Below are 27,075 nucleotides of genomic sequence, written 5' to 3' on the forward strand. Positions count from 1 at the left end.
AGGCACATAAAGCAGAAGCCCTTCTTGCTGATCAACAGATGACAAACACAATACAAAAAAAAATTAATAGGGATCAGTTCCTTTTTTCAATATTTCAACAAGAGAGCTGAGTTGTTTTGTTTATATTGACAAGAATGTTTCCAAATTGGAGAAGTGTGCATTTCTGCCTTTTGAACGCCAATGTTCAAACTGTTTTCACTCAAATATAAGCAGGTTGACAAATCACCTTTGTACAGAAAAAGAAACGTGTGTTTGGACTTGGAAGGCTTACCAAAAATGTCTGTCCTTTGCACTGAATACAAATAGAGGACTGGTATCTACTGATGTTTTCTGTTAAGTTTTCCTTTTGTTTTTTTAGAGATAGCTTAATTTTAATTGCCAAGAGAAGTGCTTGTTTATCTGGCATAATCTATACAAATTTATTTACAAAATAGTTTCTGTCATCATTTGTGGTACATGAGAATGATAAGGGGTTAGTGGTGAGTCTTTAGGCTACAGACAGAAGAATTCCTGGAATTACAGATTAAACCAGAAGGATTTAGGAAGAATGCAAAGAAAAAACTATTAAAAATGTCAAATCTTTTTTCCTACTTGTTTTACCTAAAGGGGGTATAAAGGTTACAAAGCCAAGCATTCAAAAGAATTTGAAACTACAGGAATAAGATGCTTCTACTCAAAAAAAGCTGCTTACCAAGACAGCCCTGTGCATGGTACATACCAAATAAGACACAGATTCTGTGGAAACAAACAACGTCTGAGGCTGTGATTTATTATACATTGTTATCCACCTGTACATGTGCATCAGGTTTGCACAGGCAAACATTCCGAAGTTTTAGGCATGGCATCCTGGCATCCCTTTTATAGCATGAAGGGAATTCACCCCATCATCTGGCAACGCATTGACTCCCTGTCCAGTGAGCCAGTGGTATGAACAGCCTGAGCCCCCAAGTGATGCCCCACCACTGTGGGTAGCCAGCAGTGAGGAATACAGCAGGATGCAAAAGCACTAGAGGAAGATGAAACACGATGTGCCAGGGCAGTTTGCTGGTAACAGAAGTGCAGGATCCTTGAGTCTCAGCTTTGGAGAGGAGATTGTTCTGTTGAATGTGCATGGATTTCCTGGGCTGTCTCCATCTTTTCCTCCTCCTTGTTTCTCCGTAAGCACCATCCTCAAGGTCCTCCATTCCCTTGCCCTGTGCTTTCCGTATCAATCTTCTGGCCCAGTAGTTTCCTCCTTCCTGCCCTCTCCACAGCATCACAGTCTAACCAGACTTATTGTCCCAACTTACAACTCCTTTCCTTACCCATCCTCGACCATGTTTTCTCCCTCCCTGGAATTCAGGACAAGCATTTTTCCATACAATGTTCAAGCATCTACAAGGCAGGGGACGTCTGGAATGCAGGACACAGAGTCACAGAATCGTATCAGCCTGGGTTGGAAGGGACCTTCAAGATCACTTCGTTCCAACCTCCCCCACCATGGGCTTCAATGCCACCCACTAGATCAGGTTGCTCAGGGCCTCATCCAACCTGGCCTTGAGTAATTCCAGGGATGGGGCATCCATAACCTCTCTGAGTAACCTACTCCGGTGCCTCCGTACCCCCTGGGTAAAGAACTTCTTCCAAACATCTAACCTAAAATCTCTCCTCTTTCAGTTTAAAACTGTTTCCCGTTGTCCTGTCACTATCTGCTCGTATAAAAAGTGACTCTCCCTCTATTTTATAAGCTTTCTTGAGGAATTGAAAGGCCACAGTGAAGTCTCCCTGGAGCCTTCTCATGTCCAGGCTGAACAACCCCAGCTCTCAAAGCCTGTCTTCACAGGAGAAGTGCTTCAGCCCCCTTCAGCAGTATGACCTGGTAGAACACACACTCCTTGCAGCTCAGAGTGTCTCTGGAAATGGTCATTTTTCCATGACACACACTCTGCACCCTACCATTAAGAGGCAGTGGTGGCTATAAAAGGGAAAATTGCACATTATACCTGCTTGATCCAGCTTCCTTTTCTCACCCAACCCATGCCTATGGTAGAGCACAGAGAAGGGGATTTATTCCTCTTCCATGAACCCTCATGATTTATTGCCATGACAACTCTCCCCTGTCCAGAGGCCTGGGAGAGCCATGTGAGCTGGTTTCTCCTGAGTACATTCTTCCTGCAGTGGAAGATGGATGCCAAACCTTTGCAGAGCAGAAAGGAATGCCAGGCATGCCGGGGTCACACCAGATGCTTTGAAGGCTTGCTAACCCATTGTCATTAACCTTATGCTGTGCAATTGCCTGTCAAAATGGGCTACAGGCAGAGGAAGCAGGCCAGCAAACCTGCCCCATCTAAAAACACTCTTCCCCAAACAGGTGCTTCCAGTCTAGAAACCATACAGTATGCTTGCCTGCCTCTACAAGAAACACAGCACTGCATAATTTAGGGTAACTAGTCCCTCATCCAGATGAGAGGTATGACAATTGCTAATAATTGGTTTTTTACACGGAATCTAGCTTTACCAGCACAGCTCTCTGTAATAGATGTTTCATAGAATGTGAGAAGTACGAAACAGGTGGCACATTTCACAGTGTTTCAGAGATATTTTCAAACAGTGCTACCTGTACAAAACCTAAGAACTACATAATAAAAAAAGAAAATGACCATACCTGTCCACTGTTATGTCTAAGCTTCTTTTGGGAAAGCATTTTGTTCAATAAAAGCTTATGGTCCCTTTATAAAGCTATAATATTTCTACTTGAATTAAAAAAAACTACTAGTCAAAACCCCTGGTTTCTACCCTCAAGGAAAACTGCATGTTGCAACCTTTACATAACCTCAGACATCACATATTTAAAAACTTCTGTCAACTTGCCAGATCAGTGTAATGGAACTGATGTACTCCCTAAACCAATCCATTCACTGTGGATTAAATAGCAAGACAGTTAGCTAAACTCCTGGGTTTTGAAGCTTACAATTTCTTTATTTATAGACAGGATGGAGTAAATTAAAGATTTCAAAGTTTTTTGGTTTGCTGTTCCATCCACTTGCAACCACAAAATTAGATGGCAACCGTGGTTTTAAAGTTTGTAACTTTTGGAGATTCAGTATTGCACAAATCCAATTATTTAAGGAAATGTAGTCCATCTAAAGTTACTGATTTACCAAAGAAATGCTACAAAGTAAAATGTCTAGGAATAGTCCAAGTCACTGATGTGGTTGGTTGTACAGGGAAGTATCTTAAAACTATTATAAAGTTAAGAGGGAAAAAATGCAAAATATTGAAAACTATTATTTGAAATAAGTGCACGAGAAGAAGGATTTAAGATTCTGTAATAAAGCCTGTGCAAATATATGTCTTAGTTCCTATTCCTTTTATTTTGCTGAAAGCAACTACTAAAGCTTGTTATTAGCTGTAACATTGCTTAAGCAATGCCAGCAATGTTCTGACAAATCTCTACGGATTTTTTTACCCACTTTCTTTTTATTATCATACTCCATCTCTAATATTCAATCAGTGCCAAACCGGTTTATGTATGCCAATCTTTCTCACAGAAATGGAAAAATACCCTGCTGTATGTCATAGGCCTGCTGATGTGACAGGGAGAGACTGAATGGAAGTGGGAAAGGGAAGCGGGAGGGAGGAGGATGAGAGCACCAGCCTGCAGTCTGGTATTTAGTGAAGTCTTCATTTTTTGATCAGAAAGTTGGCAGAAAAATCAAAGTGCAGACTAGAGTTAGTTAGGTCCCTTGTAATTTAACCTTCAACACAAGCTTCGCAGATTGTGTGGACTCCTCTCTTTAGTCTAATTTCATACGCAGAACAAACCTGTGCCTTGAAAACTGGCCAGATCTTATATCCCATTTTACTACCTACCTTCAACAAAACATGCCACGAGCCACTGACCAGATCATTCACTGATGAACCTAAACTTCAATTTCTATGCAGTTATTTAAACACAGCCCAGCTGTTAGCTGAATTTCCCCACTTAGACAAGATTGTAAAATGTTCACTTTGTCCCTGGTAAAATCATAGACAATGTTTAGGAATATTTGATTAAAAAGAAAATTCTGGGAAGAACTCATTTGCTGCTTGTGTAAATATAGTTTCCTCATTAAAATTTGATAACAACAGTCTTAATGGAATACTACAACCTCATTCATGCTTTTGAATAAAGTGATTTAAATTGGCATGAACACGTTTAAATACACTTTCTTCCCAGCTAACTGTTGGCAGCTTTTTAACGGCCTGCAGGGACAGGTATGACTCATGCCTGCTCTTCAAAAACTTTTTTAAAATGCAGATTTTTTTCCACTGGTCTATTGTGCTTTACAAGTAAACTGAAAGAGACTAAAATTAGAAGGCAGACCACTATCACCAGAGGGATTAGGAACTCCTAGGCTATGCTGATTCCAAATGCTGAATTGGTTGACCCATACTAGGGACTCTTTTATTCTGGTTCCTGCTAGATTTCTGGCAAACTTCATCCAAAGTCTCTCCTGGTTACAAATTATTTTAATTCCCTGTGTTTAGGAACAGTGGGTGGTCTCTGGATTCGCATGCAACATCGCTCCGAGCAACCATCATTCTCTGGTATGCAAGACTGAAAAAAATGAAGGTGTTCACCCTAAGTCAGTCAGCATGAGAACACTATGTGGTCACAAGTCATATGGCAAAGCTCTGGAGTTTTTAAAACAACCGCAGAAACAGCCTTTTCATGTGCCTTACATAAGGTATGCTAACACTTACTAATTCTGATTAATACAAAGACGGTTTGGTGGACAGCTAGTTTAGAAGGGAATCCAACAGGCCTCAAGTTAGCCTGAGCAATCAACCTGTCACGGAAAAGACGCAGAAGATACTAACCTTCCCTGTAATTCAGGCATTTTAGGTAGTGACGACTAAAAGCTAAAACAATAAGGTACATTTCAACTTAAGATAGGGATGTCAGCCTCCTTATCAGCACAGTCCTTCAAAGAGCCCTCCGAAATTCTCTTCCTTTGAGACAGACAAGCCTCATATCCATGGCAAGATGTGTGGGCTACTCAGTCCTGAAGAGCACAATAGGTGCTCTCAGGGTAGTATCCCTGAGAAAACCTGCATAAGCTTTGTGTTTCTGTATGCAAAATACCAAGGGAAAAAACGTTACGTACTTAATTTGCCATATGACATAGGAAAGTTAAATGTGACTCAGCAGGTGTACATACTGAGAAGCAAGAACATTAACACTAACTGGGATTTGTTCACTTTCCCGTTCATGATAGCTGGTTATGTTACCATATTATGTGCATCTAGTTTAGGAACGGTGGGTTTTTGCTTTTACAGCAGGTAGACAGCTGGCAGCTTTGTGTGGCTCTCTGAAAGCAGCTACAGAAACGTGACTAGTATGCTGGGTTCGCTGTTCAGCACTACAGGATAAACATGGAAAAGAAAAAAGAGGAAGACTCAGCCAGAGCCTGCATTGATCTAAAGCATGGGTCAACAGTTCCAAGACACAGAAAATCCAATTCATTTCCCATTTCCAATTTCCAGGGGACATCTATTACAATCTAAAAGGCAACTGTTTTGAAGAGCTGTGATACTAACACTATTTTCTAAGCAGAGGCAGTGTACACTGAGGTTAAAGAGACGGCTGTACCAAAAGAAATCTCATCTCAGAATTAAAAAAAAAGGTTTGAAAAACAATCATAATGCCCCCTTCACCTCCACAAAAACTATACTTTTTTTGTTGCAACAGAAAGTGGAACTCTTAACTTTGAAAGTTTAGCAGATGCCCAAGTACAAGAATGGGGATACCAGGCTAAGGAGCAGTCATAAAGGCTGTGAGAACAACCAGCATACCAAATCCAACCTTCTCAATCATCTGGAAGGGTATTTTCTATATCTGCAACTGGCAGTTAATATTTGTCTGGTTTTATAGCTACCTAAATATACAAATAAGCAATCGAAAGTGTCTTCAGCTTCTTGGGGAGAATTTGTGCTCAAGGGTATGTGACATCTAGAAAGATCCCAAGGAGTGGTTCATATACCCTGCATCTTTTCTCACTACTGAGGTACTGACTCAGCCCCTGAAACAGAATGTGTAACTGGTCTCCAAACAAGACTCCACCATGCAACCAGCCAGCTGACGGTGTCAAGAAGTGAGTCAAAGGCTGCTGCAGTTTCATCCAGCTGGGCCACTATCACTTACACTCTCCAGCTTACACTCTCTAACAGAAGTCTGAGCAATAACATCTACATCTGAATAAATCTGATCCTGCCCAACCAAAACCTCAGTCTAAAAGAAATTATCAACTAATTTCTTCCAGACAACACAAGAATTTCAGAATGCAAATGAATCATTTTATGTCCCTGACAGGTCTTTCTAAACCTTCTAGCAGTTCCTCCAACTTTCATTTCCCCGAAACAAAACCACAGTTTCTCAGAAATATTCTGGAAGAACTGACAACTAAGAAAAAATTCCCAGTGCTCGATGTTTAAGCCTCCCTCCCTGCAGCATTACTGTCTTTAAAATGTTTTTAAATGAAAAGGGAAAAGAGGAGTAGCTTGCATTAGTTTCCAAATAATGCAGTTATACTACCTTTTATCTGTATGGATGCCAGCATGGAATTGCACTATTCCTTTAGGGGCCTTTGGGAATGAGGTGAGAATATTATCTTGATCTGCATTAAACCAGTAACTGAATTGAGTATATTTGCTTCTTCATGCTAAGCTAATTTCAAGAAGCTCTTAATTTGTTAGCACTTTTCGGAGCGATCTTGCAGCTGGAAAGGAAGAGAACAGACAGCTCAATGTGTGTAACAAAGGTTTGTCAAATAACATCAATATTCCTCATAATATGATTGCCCTTTCAAAGTAAGAACTACTCAGAGTTATGGTAAAGACCCCAGCTCAAAGGGACCAAATGCAGCAAGGGGCTCACAAGCTGAGGGCTTAACCTAGAGGTGAAACAGGCTAAAAACTTGGCTAGAAATCAATAGTCCTTCTGTATGTTGCCATTCCCACCTTTTGGTTGTAAACAAACTCTGGGGCTATGGCTGGGAACACCAAGTCTGCAAGCCCACATTCTCCACACCAATGCATCTATACAGAGCAGAGAGGATGACTTTAGATAACATCAGTAGAAAACCACAGTTGACAAGGAAATAAATCTTTCAGAAGAGAGGGATACTGTGCCTTTACCAGTTCAAATCCCATCTTCAAATCTATGTGAAGAAGAGCACTGAGAACCAAACATGCTTTACATCAAGAACAATTCTAGATCAGAGGCCCATCTGCTCCAGAAGCAAATGCCCACACCTCTCCACAGACAGTCTTCACTGTAAGACAGCATACCCTTCATAAGCTTTTCTGAAACAAACTTGTCAAAATCAGCTCTTGAAATGGCAAGCCATGGGCATATTCTCTGCTGGATATAGCTATACCAGAAGAGATTACTCTCCCCCTCCTTAACAGATTTCAGTCAGTGAGCTAAATTGGCTTATACAACTATATATAGTAGTAGATCTTTGGCAATAAATGCACGTTTTTCCCCTTAAACAGGCTAAGAAGTGATGACATGAGCAGCTTAAGTGGCAGATTTGAAACAGCAGAAGTCTGCTGGCAGGATGCATGACAAATACCTGCAAGTAGCCCAAAGCATGGCAGCTTATCCAGCCAACTTAGCTGAGCTGGAAGATGACATGTTCACAGTACCAAATGGTCAGAATCACAGAAGCCAAATTACATCAGATTCCCTATCGGTAGGATAAGTGATCTGAATTCACTGGGGCCTCACGGTACTGCCTTGATTTGGCCCAACACTTCATAATCCCATATTACTGCTGCTTTAACCATTAAAACCTCCTAAATCCAATACCTGCGAGGAGTGGCATACCTGACTTCAAGAGCAGCTTTCTTTGAGAAATTCTAGAGGCAATTGACTTACTCCAACATCAAGATATCTGTCATGAAATTCAGTTGTGTTTGCTATCCACTGTTGCAGTTACGGGAGCTTCTCCTGTACAGGCAGTCCCAGCTCATTCACACATATACACACTAAAATCCCCTATTGTGAGATGGGACATGCCAAGTCATCTGTTCCATATGTGTTTTCAATAGACAGATACACAAACAGCATTGCTAAAACACATTTTCATTATTCAGTTCAAAAGACAAGTTAGTTGAATAAATAATCCTTAATTTATCTTTTTCTTTTTTTAAAAGGTATCATGAGTTCTGTTTCTAGTGTTGCTACATGTGACTTAGTGCAACATCTTAGCCCTGTGAAGGGAAAACTGTAGTAACCTAACTAGAGGATAGATATGCCGGAGGTCTAAGTACTGCTAAGAATTACATGTTAGTAAATATACATGGCGTCAGCTTGCACACAGCTAACAGCAGCTGGTCGAAGTGAAGGCTTGGATTCATGGCCCCTTGCTTTCTCAGTGTATGAGACAGGTTGGAGAAGCAGCGAGAAACGGCAGCAAGAGGTTTAATACTACTAGCAGATAAAGCATAAACTTTTCAGAAACCCTTGATTACATGCTCTGAAGCCCACTCCACAATGATTCTCTTACTATCAGTCAGGACAACTAAGTGAAACTGCACTTTTATTCTGCAGGCATAAAATGATAGACCAGAGAAACAAACTCCAGTAAATTTTATTGATGTATTTTGGAGGTGGTTTTGGTTTCACCAAATGGATAGTCTCCCAGTGAAATCATTCTGCTCAGACATTATTCATAACATGCATTTGTACTCACATAAGTTTCAACTTCAAAACCAACTGACTTTTATTAGTGAGGGTGTGTTCTCCAAACCCACTGATGAAATATCTACAATACATTCAAATCACACTTTTTTTTTCACTACTTTCCACAGACCTCACACTGCCACACCAATTCACAAGACAATTTTATAACAGAGCCCTTGCTCCTGCTGTACTGATGACAACAGAGCCTCCCTAGGACTGTGACTACCCTCCAGGCTGACACTTAGTTCTGCTGCACCAGTGCAAGCAGTGCCCACCGTGCCCCAGGGGGTAACAGGCTTTGCCTGTCGTCTGTCACTCTTCCTTTCCTCTGCAGCCCCCTGCACCCACCTGCAAATCACCTCTTATACAAACAGCCCAACCTAATCCACTCCAATCAAACAAGTCAGGCTGGCAGAGCCTTACTATTTAAAATATTTCATTTAGACAAACAACACTGCCATCAGATTTGAGAGGGCATTTCCCTTAAACAGAGGGGATGTTTACCTGAGCTTACCTAGGCAAACAATCTGTAAGAATTCAACACGTGTTTATCAGTGACTGCAGTGGTGTAAACTAAACTCCTGGATTTTGCAGCTATGTGGTTGTGGATCGCTAGCATATTCCTTCTACCAGTTGTGCCATGGGAGCAAAGTACCCAGAAACAGCAGGATAAAATAGTACCTTAAGTTGCTACAGCTTCTTGCTAAGACTGAACTCTTTGCCAACAAAAGTGCTCCTTGCCCACCTGAGCTGTAACCAAGTGAAGGGTTTGGTTAGCAGAGAGATAGCAGGTAAAATTAGAATTTTCCAAGCCATAGGACTTTATGGTTACATGTTGGGGTCCCTCCCCTGCCGTGTAGCCCTGGCAGAGGGGCCCTGAGGGCACAGACACGGGGCTTCCCTGTCCCTGCTCAGCCTCGTTCCCATTGGTTGGTTTGTGTTCCCTGCGCGGGCAGAAGGACCCTTGGTCCCGTGACTGGAACAGTTCCTCGGCAGAGCTCCGGCCATGCGGCTGGAGAAATAAACATCTCTGAAACATCTGTCAAGAATCTGTCTGTCCATATATATTTCCTTTCCACGGGACTCCTGGTTTGATATATGCGTGTTGCAGGATCCCCACTGCAACAAATGGTGGAGAATTGAGAGCAGAACGATCCCCGATCCCTAAGCGACTGATTTGTGTGAGTAAACTCTGGAAACTTTGGATTCCTCTTCTTGGTTTTGCTTTGCTATTCCATATCTAAACTATGGAGGAACCGTGGGAAGACTCTTGGCTCTCAGAGCCGCATATGGACATTTATCTTAAACTTAAAATGATTCTTGAACAACGATTTGTAAATTTTAGCTTGATTCAAGCTCAAAAGGAACTGAAACACTTCCTGGCATGGTTGTTTAAGAACTTTTTCTATGTTTCTTGGGATTTAATTCTTACCAAGGGCTTTTGGAAAACCGTTTGGACACAGTTAATACTGGAGTCAAAATATATGCCGATGGAAGAATATTTTCGTGAATATTATTTAGTTACCGAGACTGCTGAGCAATGTCAGCTGTGTCCTGGCGAAGGGAAGCCTGGCGCAGGGACAGTGCGGCCCAGGCCACGTGCACCGAGCGCTCTCCGAGCAGCAGCGAGGCAGTTCCCGCGCGCGGGCGGAGCCACGCGAGCCGCAGTGTCGGTGGTGGAGCGAGGCGCGGCGGGACCCGGCGGTGCCCGCCCGGTCCTGTGCAGCGTGTGGTGGAGCGAGCCCCGGGAATGCCCGACCGAGACGGAGCCGCGCCGAACCGAAACGCGCGCTGGAGCAGGGCGCGGGGGAGTCGTCGCCCGGGGGCCCGGCCGAGACGTGGGTGCAGCACCCGGCATCGGCAGCGAAGCTGCGACCAGAGGACGCGACGCACGGAGAACTGAGCGGCGCGGCCCGGCCCGGCCCGCGCAGCCCCGAACGCGACCCCGGGAAGAGTGCGCAGGCACCAGCAGCCCCGACAATTCCAACACGGGAGCGACCGAAGGAGAGAGCAAAGACGCAGCGAGACAAAAAACAGCAGCCACTCGGAAAAAGATCATAGTGACTAAGATCTTAGGGATAGTAAAATGGTATAATGTTAAGCAAAATTATGGTTTTATAACAAGGTGTGACAACCAGCAAGACATATTCGTGCATAGAACTGCTATTAAAAAGAATAACCCTGAAAAATGCATCCCAAGCTTGGGAGATGGAGAGGTGGTAGAATTCAAAATTATACGAGGTAGAAAAGGGTTACAAGCATCGCAGGTCACTGGGCCTGATGGTGTTTCTGTGAAAGGCAGTATATATGCAAAAAATCGTAGTCATGTTAGACAATATCTCCATTGTAAGCCCCCCCTACAGTTTCCCTTTCCTAATCCCACCTTTCCCTTTTACCCTATGTCCTATTACCCCCAGTGTATTCCCAATCCGTTTTTTCATCCATGGTTTCCCTCACAAAACCATGCTTTTGCCAATTGTTTCCCCAAAAATCCCTTTCCAATGCCGAGTGGGGGATGAAAAGGGGGAGGGAAGAAGTTAAACCCTCTCCTGCCTCAGTTTCCCCACAAAGCATGCTCAGAGTTCTGTCTCCCTTCTGTCAGCCCTAAGATGTTCCACAGAATCTGTTTGGACATTTAAAGACTCAGGAGGGTGGCTTGTTTTGTTTTGAAACTGTTCTTGTTATGTTTATCCAGTTGTTTTCATTCTCCTTTTATTAAAATAAAATGGGTGAGGTGTTGGGGTCCCTCCCCTGCCGTGTAGCCCTGGCAGAGGGGCCCTGAGGGCACAGACACGGGGCTTCCCTGTCCCTGCTCAGCCTCGTTCCCATGGGTTGGTTTGTGTTCCCTGCGCGGGCAGAAGGACCCTTGGTCCCGTGATTGAACAGTTGCTCGGCAGAGCTCCGGCCATGCGGCTGGAGAAATAAACATCTCTGAAACATCTAGCAAGAATCTGTCTGTCCATATATATTTCCTTTCCACGGGACTCCTGGTTTGATATATGCGTGTTGCAGGATCCCCACTGCAACAGTTACATCAGCAAAGTTACTACACAAGAGATCATCACTTCTGTGAAAAGTACTCCGGCAGAAGCAACCATGCTCGCTTTTTTGTCTAACCAGAAGACCTCTGTGTGCTATCATGAAAGCATAGTCACCATCCATGTACCTACCATGTGATTTGCCTGAAAGAGTACAAGCTGTCACAGAAGACAATACCCCCCCCCCCCCCCCCCAAAAAAAAAAGGCCCTCAAAAACCAAAAAAATTCAACAAAACCTAATCTGTTTACAGAAGTTGAGACCATCTGCTAACTGACCTGGAGGACACCTTTAAAGGCTGTATCTGCAAGGCGTTTAAGAAATCCAGTCATGCACAGAAACCTGCAATATGAAAAAATCCTGGAAGGGAAAGTTCAAATATGCAAAAAAGTACAAAGTCAAAGATGGTACAAAGAGTTTACAAGCTTCTCTCTTTCTCTGTGTCTCTTTTTTTAAACTTCAGTTTGAATACCTGTTTTCTTTTTCCTTTTTTCTGCTCACTGGTAAAGAAACAGACCAGGCAATTTCTTTCCCACCTATTTATTTTATCAGTCATAATACTAAACTATTTTTTTGTTTGTTGCAGCAGTTGCAAGAGGTGAAAAGTTATTACTTACCTGAACCTATTGGATTTATTTAATAATTCTTTTATCAGTAAAAACATGTTTTCCTTTAAACATGGTAGACTTCTCTTGAAAGTTTCTCTCTCCCCATAAACAATTTTCTTTCCATTTTAGCTCAGTTTCTCGTGCTAAGATGTTTGAAAAAGGCAACTTACACAAATATTAATATGCAAAATCCTCATGATAGTAATTACAAAAGTAAGTTTACAAAAGAAAGTGACTTTGTTTATAATCAGAGTCCAGAATTTGATGCTAATATTTAAAAAATATATAGGAACTTTACCACAGGAAAATACAACACAACATCTACCTCAACTGTCAGAGTTAACTTTTCTTGTATGTTTGGAAAAGAAATCAAAAGAAAACAGTAGGAAAATATATCAGCTTTGCTTTTGAGAGTTGAGAGTAAAGAACTTCCATATTTTTGTTAACCCATGTCATATTGGAATTCAGCCATTATAATTTATATCCTTTTAGAGTTCCAAAAATGAACAGGAACCTTACTCTCAGAACACCAGAAGCCATAAAGACAACACAACAAAGAACAGAGAATGTGATGGAACAAGTAATGAGAGCGTAAATCTGAAGTTCGGTGCTTCTCTCCATTATCAGTGCATGGTAATTTTATGCTATTTTCTGCTGAGGCTCCTTTGAACAGAACACTGAAGAGTGATTACATGTCCAAACTTTAATAAAATGTCAAAATCCACTGCTTCATCGTATCTGCAATTGTGATGGATTCCTCCTACACATGGGATAAGAAAGGATAGAATTTTGTATTCACGGTGCTCTAAGTACTATGTTTTAAGTTGGGGCTTGATGTAAATCAGTTATTTGCCAACCAGAAAGTCATTATTATAACCTCACTTTTTAATTAAAAAGGCATTTTTCTTTTAAAATACAGCTTCAGATCTTGAATACACTTCTAGAGAATGAAGATTTTTAAAAATTTAGTGGCTCTCATCACAAAACAAATCCGTGGCCAACATCATGCGTCACCACTACAAGAGGGACAGAAGACAGCAGACTGGGTTCTCCTGTGTAGTTGCAACTCTGCTTAAACTCAAACAGGGGAAAACAAGCTGCAAAATCTCTGTTTTGGTCTCAAAGCTTCTCCCCTTTACAGGCCAAAGCTCATGCCTCCAAACTCTGAGGTCTGTCCAATATCGATGTTAAAAACAGCAGAGCCGACTGGGGTGGTCCTGCTTCCACCTTCCTACCTAAGGGGGTGCTATCAATGCCAGATGGAAGATGGAAACTACAGGCAAACCAGAGCCAGCATCAAAGACGCATTTGTCCTGCTCTCTGGAACTCCCACCATGTGACCATTTCTGCAGTCAAGGTTAACTATATCCTAACCTGCAGGCTAAAATTCCCCCACTTATTTTTCATAGCACTGATAACATCTTCAGACAAAGCAGAACCAAACTTTTAATATTGATTTCTCAATGTATTTTGGATGGACCCTCTTTTTACAATAAGACCACATCTGGAAACTTGTTACTCAAATTCCTTTTTTTACTCATCCTACTGTCTACAGATGGTGACAATAGTAGTTCTTCCCACTTATTATAGAAAAAAAGAATCACTCTCTGAGCTTCAGTAACCAAAAGCATCATAAAGATTGTATACAAGCTATGCAGTTCCCCTTGTAGAGGGAACAGATCAAAGAGAAAAAGTCTGTCAAGAATGCACAGCTAAATGTTACAGCCAATCCAATGGTATTTAGTCAGCTTTTGCACACTGGCTGTTGCAGAGCTGAATAGCAAATCTTACCACAACTTTCTTGCCAGAAGATTTAGCTCTCCTATGAGCTGGGCTTTGATGCGTCAGAGAGGAAAGGATAATTCTTGTATTTTCTTTGGAAACAATGCAATAGTGATTGCAAGACATACTTGTCTGAATTAGATGTGTAATACCAAGTCTCATAAGAGATGCTCTGAACTTTTAAAGCTTGCCTGGCTGTGATAGGAGCTATTAAGGGGTCTGCTTTAATGGATAAGAAACAGGACAACTCCCACAGAGAATCAACTGGTGTTGTGCTGGAACAACTGAAAATGCAGTCCTACTGTTGCACTGGTCCTCACAGAGGGAGAAAGGAAAACAGGTCACGTTAAGATCTCCAAAAGTGTCCATCCTGATTTTTGCTGAGAAATACATGAGTGAAGAACTTTGACTTCTTACATCCCTTCTGAAAGAACTTACTGCAATTAAACTGAGCATTCTTTTGTGTTCCCCAAGTGTAGGCAAAAGAACATTGGCATGTCCAAATGTTAATCACCATTTTGAATCTGATGGCACTGAAAAGAACCTTGAAATAACAGATCTGACTGGTGAGGCAGAAAAATGAAGCTAGTTCACCACCATCTTCATCAGCCTGAATAGCAGTTGTCTGTGTTAGTCCTGCTCTGAAAAATGACATATTGCACCTAGATTATTGCCAGCTTTGTGAGACAGCTCTCATCATCATCATCATCATCATCTTATTGCTGCCCCTTGCCCATTCCCCAGATGTAAAAAGGTCAACCAACAGCCTATGGAGTGAATTACCAGGGAGGATGGGTACCCACAGCCCAGGTGTCACCCCAAAATTCAATTTCTGCCTGGTAAACCATGCTGTCTGATGCACATTTCTCATCTGATTTAGAGCACACTCTGCAATAGGAAATTTCTGTCACCAAGAGGAAGGTGACTATCCTCCTGCCTTGGAAATAGCTGAACCCATGACGGTTATTACTTACAAATCCCTCATCAGATGATGTTTTCAGCTGACCAGAATAAATCTATTAGCCATAGTTTCAAGACCTCAGTGTCTCCCTGCATTGTAGCCAATGGAGGCTGTACTCTCACTTGTCCTGGTACACACTGCCTAAACTCACATGGACCAGAATAAGTGCTTTCCATTATTCACAGCTGACATCTGTCATAATAATTTGTCTGTCTGTTTCACAAATGGGGGATATCTTTGTATTTCTCATATTGTCTTCAGATGGCATAGGGTATTTGTTTCTTTGCAATTCCTATCTTGAATTAAGGCCATTTTCAATTCTTTTATCAACATTATTCTCAGAGAATAACTCACTCCCTGTGGTTTTCTTTTTCAATGGAGGCCTCCAGGCTGACTTCTTTGACACTGTATATCCACCCCACTTACTGGAAACCATGATAGGCTGAAAAAATGCATCCATTTGATTCAGTTTTCCACTCATACATGTACAAAACTAATGTGAATTAGGACGTCCTTCCCTCCCAAAACCAAATGTAGGATGCAGCAATAGAAGTTACTTTAACGGTCACTAATCATACACACCATAAGAGAACAAGAGACGGGTTGGGATTACGCTAAAAGACTTCCTGAAGAGACTTTATAGCAACATGCTCTATAATTCCATTCTGAATTTTTACATAAGATCCTTTGTAACCTGAACATACTCCCAGGGATAACTCAAGACTGGAAGAAAATAAAAATATAGCACCTGTGACTTCTGCACTGCTTTAACATCCAAGAACTTTATTTAAACAAACTTATGGACAGCTGCTTGGTGACTCAATGAGTAAAATTGAAGAGTGGCACCAATGTAAAACTAGAGAAGGGCACATGTCAGCAAAGTGGATTACTGCAAGGTTGGTGAATAAAGCTATCAACCATCTTCCTGCAGGACTTTTACGCTGTTGCAGGTGTATCTTGCCTTATGGTATTTCCACCTGCCATACACCTCATTATGCTTGTGTTTCATCAACACACACAAAGGGCCAACACCACAATAATTTCCTAATTATTTTAATTTGCCCCATTTTTTGGAGAAGGTTTCCTAATTAATATTAAGCGTCAAAAACTATTCCTCTTGAAGTTTCACTGAGCTCTTGAGTTTAAAGTGCAGCTGTTAAAACAGGTTCCAGGGATACAGGAGTGATTTTTTTTAAACTGGATAACTTCACTGGTTTGGATCATTTGTCCAAATCCCTGATGAGCTTTGAAGGCTGATGAGCACTGAAGGCTAATCAGCAGAGCTCTCCAAGGCAGAAATACTCCCAACAGAAAAATTGAGCTAAAAGTCTGTCTTTTACTAGGGAAGCAGAAAATCTTTTCACAAAAGCAAAAAACTTCAAGAGGACATTCTCTGCTGTCAGCAACTGACAATTAGGTTTTGTCCACAGATTGCAAACACAATGAAGCAACCAGTACAGGAGATCCAGGACCTCATCATGATGAAGACAGAACCACAATGTCTCTAAACACTGCAAAGTTTCAGTAATTTTCACCCTTTCTCTGAAAACTGTCTTTGATGTGTTCTCATTGCCAGTCAGTTGCTTCAGATGTTGATTGCTCATTACATTGATTTCTCCACTGTTTTCAGTTCACTGAAGGTTTTATTATGAACTTTTTTGAAACAAATCAGTATAAAATATCTTTAGTGGGATGAGGTTTTGGATGAAGCTTAATTCTATTTCATCCACAGTGGTGTCCGCTCTCCGTTTGCTTAATAGGAAAATTTCTTGTAGCTTTTAAAGCATCTATTACCTTATGGGCACTTTAGATCCTGCCACAAATTTTATCACAAAACTCATGTGTAGACAGTGTAACAGGCAAAGATAGATAGCTGGAGATCTCTGAGTCCATTCAAACCTGTACATCTGTTCTGAGCACCAAATGCTTATTAGCCATTAGGTAAACATTAGTCGTTGCATGCTTTATTTTTTAAATAATGTGGAAAGTACAAACAATACACCTATAAAAATTACAATGCAAAGGAATTCTGTACATTTTTCAAAATATTTAAGGTAGGAACATACAAAAGGTTTTCAGAGGCAATTCTCAGACTTTAAAGATGTAACTTGCTTTTCACAAATCTCAGTCATTTGAGATTCCCTACTACAAATACAAAGATGACATCATAGATCTGGAAGATTCTAACTTGTACCACAAATTTAATAATTTTGTATTTAGTATGAAAAACTTACCTATGCACTGACTTCTTTTACAGCAAAAGCTTAAGTTATTTACCATCCAAACACTCCCACTGAATTAGTTTTACACAACTTAATTCAAATTAACATCGAAGTTACATGATGCTTAAAAACATCCAGACTTGGATGATAAGTTCCCCGTTACCACCTATCCACAGCCTGAAAAGTGTCTAGTACTTTCTGCTATGGAAGAACAAACTGGCACAATAATTCACAGTTGTCCTTAATTTAGCTAAAAGGACTTCTGAAATATACTCACAGAGCCTTTTGTTCATCTCTACTCATCAAGCCACCTCCTAGGAAACCTAAAAAGGTTGGGCACAGTGCTGAGTAGGGTCCTTACTCAAGGAGCTGCCAACTTGTCACATGTGGACACCACGCAGCCTTTGTACCATGGCTCCCCTATGTTTAACTGTGACAACAGAAGATGCTACTGTCCCCACTGCAGAACCAAAGGAACAATAAATCCACTTTATGTGAAATTAGCTGGGTTAGTGCAAATCACCCATTTAAATTGGCTAAGCTTTTCTGGCTGACTGCTACACAGCCAGTGTGGGAGCTCTGCTGGCTCCAGTGAGGCCATAATTACCACCAAAGGGGCAATAGGAACTTGCTTGGGGGAGATGAAGGTTTCCAGTGGCATGGATTTTAGCCAAGCGAACTTCTGTCTACAACCTCCAGCATGTGATTTTTAATCAAAGTAGTGATACTAGCACAGGCAGTTGCAGGAGGGCCTTTACAGTGACAGCAGCTCTTACATCTGCTCTTCATGCACCACAGACACATGTTCACCTGGCCAGTTAAAGATGTTTAACCCCTGGGTATTCTACCACCTTTCTGCAAGAGGTTACTGACCTTAGAGCTCTGCTGCTCTTTGATCTTCTTGATGCAAAACATTTTCCAGGTAGCTTAAATCACTTTTGACAGCCTTTTAAACTTAACTAACTTTGCCTAAAGCAAGTTAGATCATTTATAGGATCCATTTGCCAGCAAAGCTGAAGGAAGGAAGTAACTTCTGGCATACTAGGCAGTACTGTAAAAAGAGGGAGAAAGCAGGAAGGTGGGCTGGAGGCAGAGGTGTGCAAATAAAGCCTCCAGGCAGCACAGCTGGATTCAGAAGACAACAGCTGTTCATAACCTCTTCTTGTACTTTCGTGTAACTGCATTTGGAGGCAGATGTGTGAAAGCCAAGTGCTAGAGTTTATAAAGTCAGGGGGTGGAGGGGACCTATCCCTGCTGCAGCAGCTATCACAACAGGCTCTTACTTTGGCCATTACTTTTTTTGCTGTACTTCAGTGCACATCAAAAATTCTAATAAATTACATTTGATTTAAAGAGCTTGAAGAAGTTGCAGTTAGTGAATTCCCCACTTCACTCTTGACAAACACAGAGTGAACGTGCTTCAGATGTGGAAGCTAACCAGTGAACAGCATTTAACTTGCAACTCAAAACATATATAAAACTGTGCTTAAATCTTCGATGTTCTCAATGTAATTTAGAATGTGATCACTAACTCATTCAAAGCAGAACTCCTCACATCACATTTTCCAAGTGTTAGCTCACACTATAGATAAGTAATGGTATTTTGCAGCTGAACAGTGCTTTTCTTCAAAATCTCTTAATGTTTTGTAACTCTTCTTGAAATAAAACCCTGCTCAACAGTTAAGTAGGTAAAAAGGATCTCGATTTCTTCTCTCAAGAACACAAAAATCTGGCCTAAATTGTACATACATCTGGTAACTGGTCTGGAATAAGAGGTTGTCTTCTCACTGCCAGGCACTGGCTTTACACACTACAACCGTTTGCTGTGCTGCAGGACCAACATCTGCAAATGAACCACGCCTCCTTATTATCAGTAAAGGAAGGTTTACGGGTAGTGGCAGTATCTTTCACTACCCCAAATAATACAGCTGGGATGGGGGAAAGGGAGGAGACCAAAATGTTGAGCTGATAAGGTTCCAGGTATATGTGGAGTGGTATACATCTGAGACTTTCTGGTTCCCACCGAGCAGAAAGGGCCGTGTTAGTAATGAAGGAGGAGTTTGTCTCCAATGGGAAAGAAAGAGGTAACAAGGGGAAAGAACCCCAAGATTATAGCATCCAGTGAAATCAATAGCTCTATTGACTCTATGGTTTTATTGTCCCTGGCTCAATGCTTTGGAAAGCATTCCGTAGCTCTTCCTGGAGGATTAGGACTGAGAGGGTCAGAGACTGTGTGGGTACTCTGAGAAATGTTAACCCACCAGTGTTTCCATCCTTCATCAGCTGTCAGAGCACTCCATCTGTGCGAGGCGACTGCTTAGTCACCCCTGGGTGTCCCAAGGGGCTCAGAGCACTGCCGAAATGCACCAAATTCCAGAAGGAAGCCAGGAATTTGATGATCCTGTTACAAGGGCCGTGCACTAGACTCACATAGAGCTGTGCTAGCACATACCAATTACCTTGTATTTCAGACAGTGAATGATTAACTTATATGTCTAAATGCAGAACACCTGTTCTCAGCTTGCACTTAGCCTCATAATTTCCTGCTTCCATTGCAGGCCTGGAAGAGCAGTCCCAAAGCCTAAAGCTTGTTTCCCCTTCTCAGCTATGGCAATAGAGCCAGAAGATGTACTGGCTCTAGACACAAACTTTGTTCAATTATCTCTTCAGATCACCTCCACCAGTGCACTGCTACCCATTCTGCTAGCAAGAGAATGGATTTCCACGTATATGTAAAGGGTTGGCTTCTGGCAAAGGTTTATATAATTGTACATAATGCAGTTCTCAGTCACAACATCAAAGGGAAAATTATTTTTCCTTTCATGAGATCTGGGATTTTACTGTTTGTTCATTCGTTTTGGCAACAGCCCTGATCACGAACACAGTATATACAATCCTGTGGGTTTTTTTTAAAAAACCCACAAACCAAATCAGGAAGGAAATGAACCGTAAAGTAGGGGCAGCAGGATAGTATCTAACATTTTTGCAAACAATCCATTTGTCACTTTCATGGACCTGGGTTAATTAATATTCTATAAAGGTCCTCCAAAAGCTGAATACCTCTCAAGTTCTGAATTCACGGGGCTGACCTTAGACTTTCTCAGAATGATTTTTAATGCAGTCTGTTATCAGCAAAACCCGTTTAAACACATGCCCCATCTGCCAGTACCCCATTTGCAAAAGAGCTTCTTATACTTGCAGACAGTAAAGCTTCTGCCTGCTTCCCTCTCTCCTCTAAATACCAGCTGTATGGTAATGAGCACAAACAGCTGAAAAATACTGCACAGTAACAAAGCTGGTACGAAGCGGGCAGAACAACGCATCCACTCAATGAGGCAGTTGTAGCATGAATTTAGCAGATTAGCTATTGAACAGGGGTGGGGGGAGGTTTGGAAAAAATGTAAAGGGTCTACACAGATAGCAAGAAAATGAAAAGAGACCAAAGGGGTGCAGGCTACCAAAGAAAAGCCCAATTTCTAAAGTACTTTTGTTGGAACTGCATGAACCAATTCTTCAAATTTTCTAAGGCTTACTCGTCCTGTACTAATGATATGCCAAATGGTATTCTGATCATTTGCAAGTTCAGTTAGTTTTTGAAGGAGGCAACTTGTTAATGAAAGTTTTCCATTCATTAACAAATCCCTTCATTGGCCAGGGGTGGGGGAAGCCCTTAAGAACAGGAACACGCTCTCCCACTTCAGTCTCTGGTACTTTCAGCATGTGTGACCAACAAGCACCATATTATCTATTAACTTTTTGCAGAATAGCCCTCTCAGTCTATCCATTTCTTTGAGGACATTTTTTTAAATGCTGACAACATTCGCACTACCCTCCAGACGCTGACAAGCTTTTTACATAGTGAGCATAAAAGACACTTGCTTTTAAGAAAATTTGTGCGTAACAGCATTCAGCTGACACGCATACAAGGCATGCAGTTGAGTATTTGTTTATACAAGTAGCTAATTTGATAGACACTGTTTGCATAAAGTCTAAAAATGGCACATGCACTTTTGCACTTGAAATTGCACACATCTGTCTACTGGCAGATGTGAAAGATGCATGCAGTTTTGATACATAAAGCTGATGTGAAAATACAGGACTTCTTTCTTATTTGCAATATCCCAACAGCATCTAGAGTGTTACTGCTGCTTTTGAAGAACTGGAGTCTAACACTTTCGAAGAAAAACATGGGAAAAGACAGTGTATTGACACTGCCCAGTGCTCTGTCAAAAGTTTGATACATAGAGTTTGGGGGTTTTAAATTCTTAATTAAAAAGCCTTACTGTTACAATCCCTCAGCATCCTAACATTTGTCTTATGTGACAAGTAAATCTAGTTAAGATGTTTTGCAAAGATTCATCCACTAAGACATACTGCAATAAAAATACTATATTGTTTCTAAAAGTAATGAAGAATGAATACTTCTATCTGGGGGAAAAAAGTATATTTACTTCTAAGGTCATAACAATGAATCTCTTAAGAAAGCAAACAATCTTCTAACCTTTATACATTGCACTTAGAGAGTTAAACAGAACAAATCATCTATGTTACTGGCTTCTTTTCACTGGTGATCACAGAATAAACAAAAACAAAAAAGAGAAAGCCATTTTCTCAGGGCATGAAAGAACTTGTCATGCAGTTATACAATAGTATTCACAGATGATATTTTTATTGCTCATGTCTATCATAACCTGCTAATAAATAGAAGAAAAACCTCCACTATTGACATTCACTGGAAGTCTCTACCTAATTTCAAATTTTAATGTAAGTCAAATCTACTGAATTTAGGTTAAAGAACATGTACTTTGATCTTTCCCGGAGAATTCCAGCACACATTAAAAATATTTTTCATCTTTTAAGCACCTTAAAGAACTAATAAAAATTTTATCAAAAGAAAAAATGGGTAACAGACATATTCAACATAGATGCACAAAATATTAGTTAATGATTAATTAATCATAAATGACTTACTGGCTAAAAAAGTGTTAATATTCAGTCTATATTCTTATTATTAGTCATTATAATTATCAGTGATTCCCATAATTTTCTGTACTTAAAACTTAGCACAAATATCACTCAGTTCTTATTTTAATTCTGTTCTCTGAATTGTTTAATATGTACCAGGACGAAAGCTGTCAGCTTAAAAATGCTAAGCAAATTAAAGTGGTTTATTGTGAGAAAAGGTACAATACTTGAATCGATGCAAAACTTAACTGCCAGAATTACTTTTGTTCTTTCCAGAAACATGTATTTCTTCAGCTCATCAGCACTCCAGGAGGAAGGAATATGATACTACAGAGGGGCTGTTTGCTGTGCCACTAACCCAGGTATGCCTTGACATCTTCAAAAGAGCCTGAGCTGCTCAGTATCATTATTTAGCTTTTCAGACTATGGTCCTGGGGTGCTAAAGCAGCACCAATGAACAAGGAAAGCCCCACTTATTCTAGAAGATTTAAACTCGAATGGTGAAAGACTTTTTTGTATGTTCCGTATCAAATATTCTAAGACTCTGTATTTTATGACTTAGAAACAAAATTAAACATTCACAGAAACAAACCCAAAGTTGTCTATGAAAAAAACACAACATAAAATATTCAAAAATATGCAAGAAAATGTTTGTCACTGAAACTGGCAGAGCTACACTCAGTCATTTTTAAAGCTTAACCTCAAAATCTTCATTACACTAGCATTTGGACTGAACACCAACTACAGCAACCAAAAACATTGTTGTAAGAGAAGACTGGAGTGAATATTAGCTCTGTTGAGAAAACAGTGACATGAGAAATAATCACAGAATCATAGCATGGTTTGAGGTGGAAGGGACTTCACAGACCATCTAGCTCCAATATGCTTGCCATAGACAGGGATGCCACCCACTAAATCAGATTGCTCAAAGCCCCATCCAGATTGGCCAGGAACACTTCTCAGGATGGTGCATTCAAAACTCCTTTGGAAAACCTCCTCACCCTCACAGTGAAGAATTTCTTCTTTTTATCTTTTCTTCCTTACATCTGAGGATTATTCCTGTACTCATTGTTTCAGAGAATACATCCCAAGACGATGACCCTTCTGTTTGCAATGGTGGTTTCAGGAGACATTGACAGAATGCCCCCTTTGGATACCAACTTATGCTACTGGATAAAAATATATCAGGCATCCTCAATATTTCAGTTCTGCAGGATGTCAATTAATTCATATAGAATGGTTGCCATTCGCAAGGAGTAAGTACTTCAAATGTACTTTAATACTCAAAGTGAAAAAAACAACCAAAACCAACCAAAAACCGCGTCAAAGTTGCTTTGTTGATACCCTTTTATATTTCAAGTCTAGCTGTACTTTGCCAGCATCTGTCCATAATCTTCATGTGCTTTTAGCATGTGGAAGCCTTTAAACTAACAGTCTTAAAAAACCCACTGAATAATATCTATATTCATGAGTATAAACAGTATCAAGGAGAAAACAGTGACTCATTTTAAATAACAATCATCTTAACTATTGATATTTCTAGAATATTTTTTTAACTTTAAAGAACTATCATACTTTCTTACAAGTAATGCACATATACACAACTGATAAAATAATCACATTTTAAACATGACATTCCACAAAAGATTGAAAAGATGAACACAGAGGAAGATTTATCAACAGCACTACACTGCCCCTTCACGTCCACTAAAGAAACAACACCACAAGCTGCATAATGTAAAAAAAAAAATCACTGAATATTAACATAGCAACTACATTAAACTGCAAATTTCCTAAATTTTTCTATAGGACAGCTCCTTGCTCCCCCAATAAAACATACATACAATGGAGGAAAAGCAGAATAAAATCAAACCCTCACTTTAGTGGGAAAACCACCTCTTTTCCCCTTGATAGGCATGCTTAGACCTTTCCTTTTAAAAAAGGTATAAATTTTCCACCTTGATTACACAGTGGGTTAGAATTGATGAATAAAACCAATTCAGATAACATTTCTCTGGAAAGAAAAATAATTCTAAAATGGATATACTTAGCCATGACACAAAGTTTTATCTATAACAATAAAGCTTCTATGAGAATCAACTCTTAATGGCATGAGAAATTATTTATGAGTGTCTAAGCTATTTCATACCTCTTACAAATTTCCTCAACTTTTTAAATAATACAGTTTTTACCCCAAGCATCCTGTTTCTTCTAATTTAAAATTCAATTGCTATTTTGCTTGTCATTTAATGCTAAATGTGTTGTTCTGATAGATATATATGGGTTTTTATTTTTGGTAGCATTAAGTAGAATGTCAGTCAGGAACTTCTGATTGACTAAAAAAGGTGTCCCATATCTCCATGAGGCAAATCTCTTGGTGTATCATTAGCACACTGTAGTGGTTTGGTCCAAAATACTCATTGCTAACCCATGACACACACGCATTCTGAAACCTCTCTCAAGCCAAGACAAGAACTTGCAGTTCCTCCTACCCCTTCCTACAGTATGACAAATTACCATAACTGAAGTACAAGATGACAAGGACCTTCCTCAACACCATTGTGATCCAAAATTATACTTTTCACTATTAAAGAAAAAGGGTACACAATAAGACCATGAAAAAACCATTACATTTCAGAGGCCAAATACATTTTTTAAAAGAAGTAGAATGGTAAAATTGGCAATTTTTAAAAATTAGGCTCAAATTAGTTTTTGTGTGCTCCAAATATTCATATGGTGCATATGGTCAGCATAGTCTTAAGTAGAAAATGTGCCTTAGAAACCTCTTTTGCTTATAAAATATCCTAAATGTATTCTGTCCATTACGTTGGTATGATAACTCTAAATAAATGATACATCAGAGTTCTTACTTCTAGGTGCTCTTTATTAAATCCATGGGACATTTTAGACATGCTATAATTCACAAGAACATCACAAATATTTCTCTGGGTGAGGCTAAAAAACCCACCTAGATTGACAGAGTCTGATGACAATTTAATTTCCTCATGGACTAAACCCATGTCTACCAGGCTATTCAAGTCACCTGAATACAAGTACAACCTTTTCAAGGAGGAAGAGAAAAATTAGGTTGGCCTATCAACAGTTATGAAAAAGGGTGCAAAGCATCTCTCTGAATTATGTGTTTTGGAAATTTATGCAGAGAAACTTCAAACTTCAGTGCAATTTGCATGCTTCACAATAATGGTAAAAAGGATGCTTAAAGACTTTCCTGTTTTTTGAACTTACAGCATTCCTCATCAGATTTTACTACATTATTATTACTGTGTCTTTGTGAGTTTACACATACACTATGTATTTCAGAATGCAGCTTTACAAGGACTTCTTACACAGCTTCTTAACCAAGGTCAGGGCAGGGGATCCCCTTCCTAACAAACTGCTACAAGAAGCAGTTTCTAATAAAAAAAAGATGATAAATAATGGCATGCTAGGTATAGCAAAAAACCACATTTTCCCACAACCATAAAGATAATATCCCAAGAATTCTCTACTAACAACAGGAAGACAAAATTCAAGCTTTCTCTTCTGACTACATGCAAATAGAAACAGAGACTTAAAAGACAAGTTTGAAGTTGTTTCATAATAAATCTTGAAAAGTAGTTATTACAGTTAGTGACAGTATCTGAGCCATTTTATTTTCTCCTCTGGCTACAATTTTTTTTACACAAAGTGTCTATCAACCCACTACCTTTCCCTTAAAACACATTCTGAGCTATGAAGTAAAGCTGGAACTCAAAGGAACCACCATGACCTCTTCAGGGGTTTCTCCTCTATGAAAGAGGCTGTGACAAACAATTTCAGTACTGGGTTAATTGAAAGGTTTTTGATTAAGAATAGGAGTTGTATTTCTATCCTACTAAAGGCACCTAGAGGTCAGATCTCTACAACTGCAAATAATCCAGCTTTGACTCTGCAAGCAAGGCATAAAACAAGATTAAAAAAAGGCACTATGGCATAGTTTGCCTGTCCAACACTTGGTGTCATGTCTTCTTTTTAAGAAATTAATGGATTCTCAGGTCATGATATATTCTTTCTCAAGAATATATTCTTGTTTGAGAGATGTCACTGTATAATGTACAGTGTCACTTTTAAGAATGATGTAAAGCTCTTGTCAACTGGGACTATCACCCTGGGAGTACTAAAAAATACCTCAATACCTTCTACCACTATGAAGATATTCTATTTTGCTGACATGCATATACACAAACAGCCACATTTTCAGCAGTACAGCTCTGGGTGCTTGGGACTATAGCAACTCATTTTTCTGTTCCACCTTCTGTCAGTCTCACTTTCTGTATATCTCATGTCATTTGCAGCCAACAAAGCAATGCTGCATCTATGACACAAGCCTGACTAGTGTGGCACTGCATGGCTTCCTCTACCCTGTGATAACTATAATATTGCTAAACAGCCTCTGAAATCTACCAGAGAAGCAGAAAATGCCATTTCCTTCAAGCAACCAGTGTAAAGAAACTAAACCACTGCATTAAGACCACAGAAGTGCAGCTCAGGTTGCATCTGCAGAAGATGAATCTCCCCAGTTTTTATTTAGAGTAATCTATCAAATGCTCCTGATCACTTTCAATTTTACTTTCAGGTGAGAATCAGATTCAAAGATATTTGTATTTTTATGAAAATAAACATGGCTGTAAATTGGAGCACAAACATTCTCATTCATAAATGAAGAAAGAAAACACATTTTTCAATTCAAATGTAGTGGCGATTTCTCATCTGCTTTTGTCTTCATGCTAGATATATTCTGGACCAGGGAC

General features: G+C 40.1%; 1 protein-coding gene across 1 annotated transcript in view; it reads right to left on the reverse strand.

The window, feature by feature from the left end:
* The window catches only part of FBXW7 (F-box and WD repeat domain containing 7), a 103,740-nt gene that overhangs the window by 41,131 nt on the left and 35,534 nt on the right, over positions 1-27,075 (reverse strand).

The sequence above is a fragment of the Corvus moneduloides genome, chromosome 5 (genome assembly GCF_009650955.1).
Source record: "Corvus moneduloides isolate bCorMon1 chromosome 5, bCorMon1.pri, whole genome shotgun sequence".
Lineage (NCBI taxonomy): Eukaryota > Metazoa > Chordata > Aves > Passeriformes > Corvidae > Corvus > Corvus moneduloides.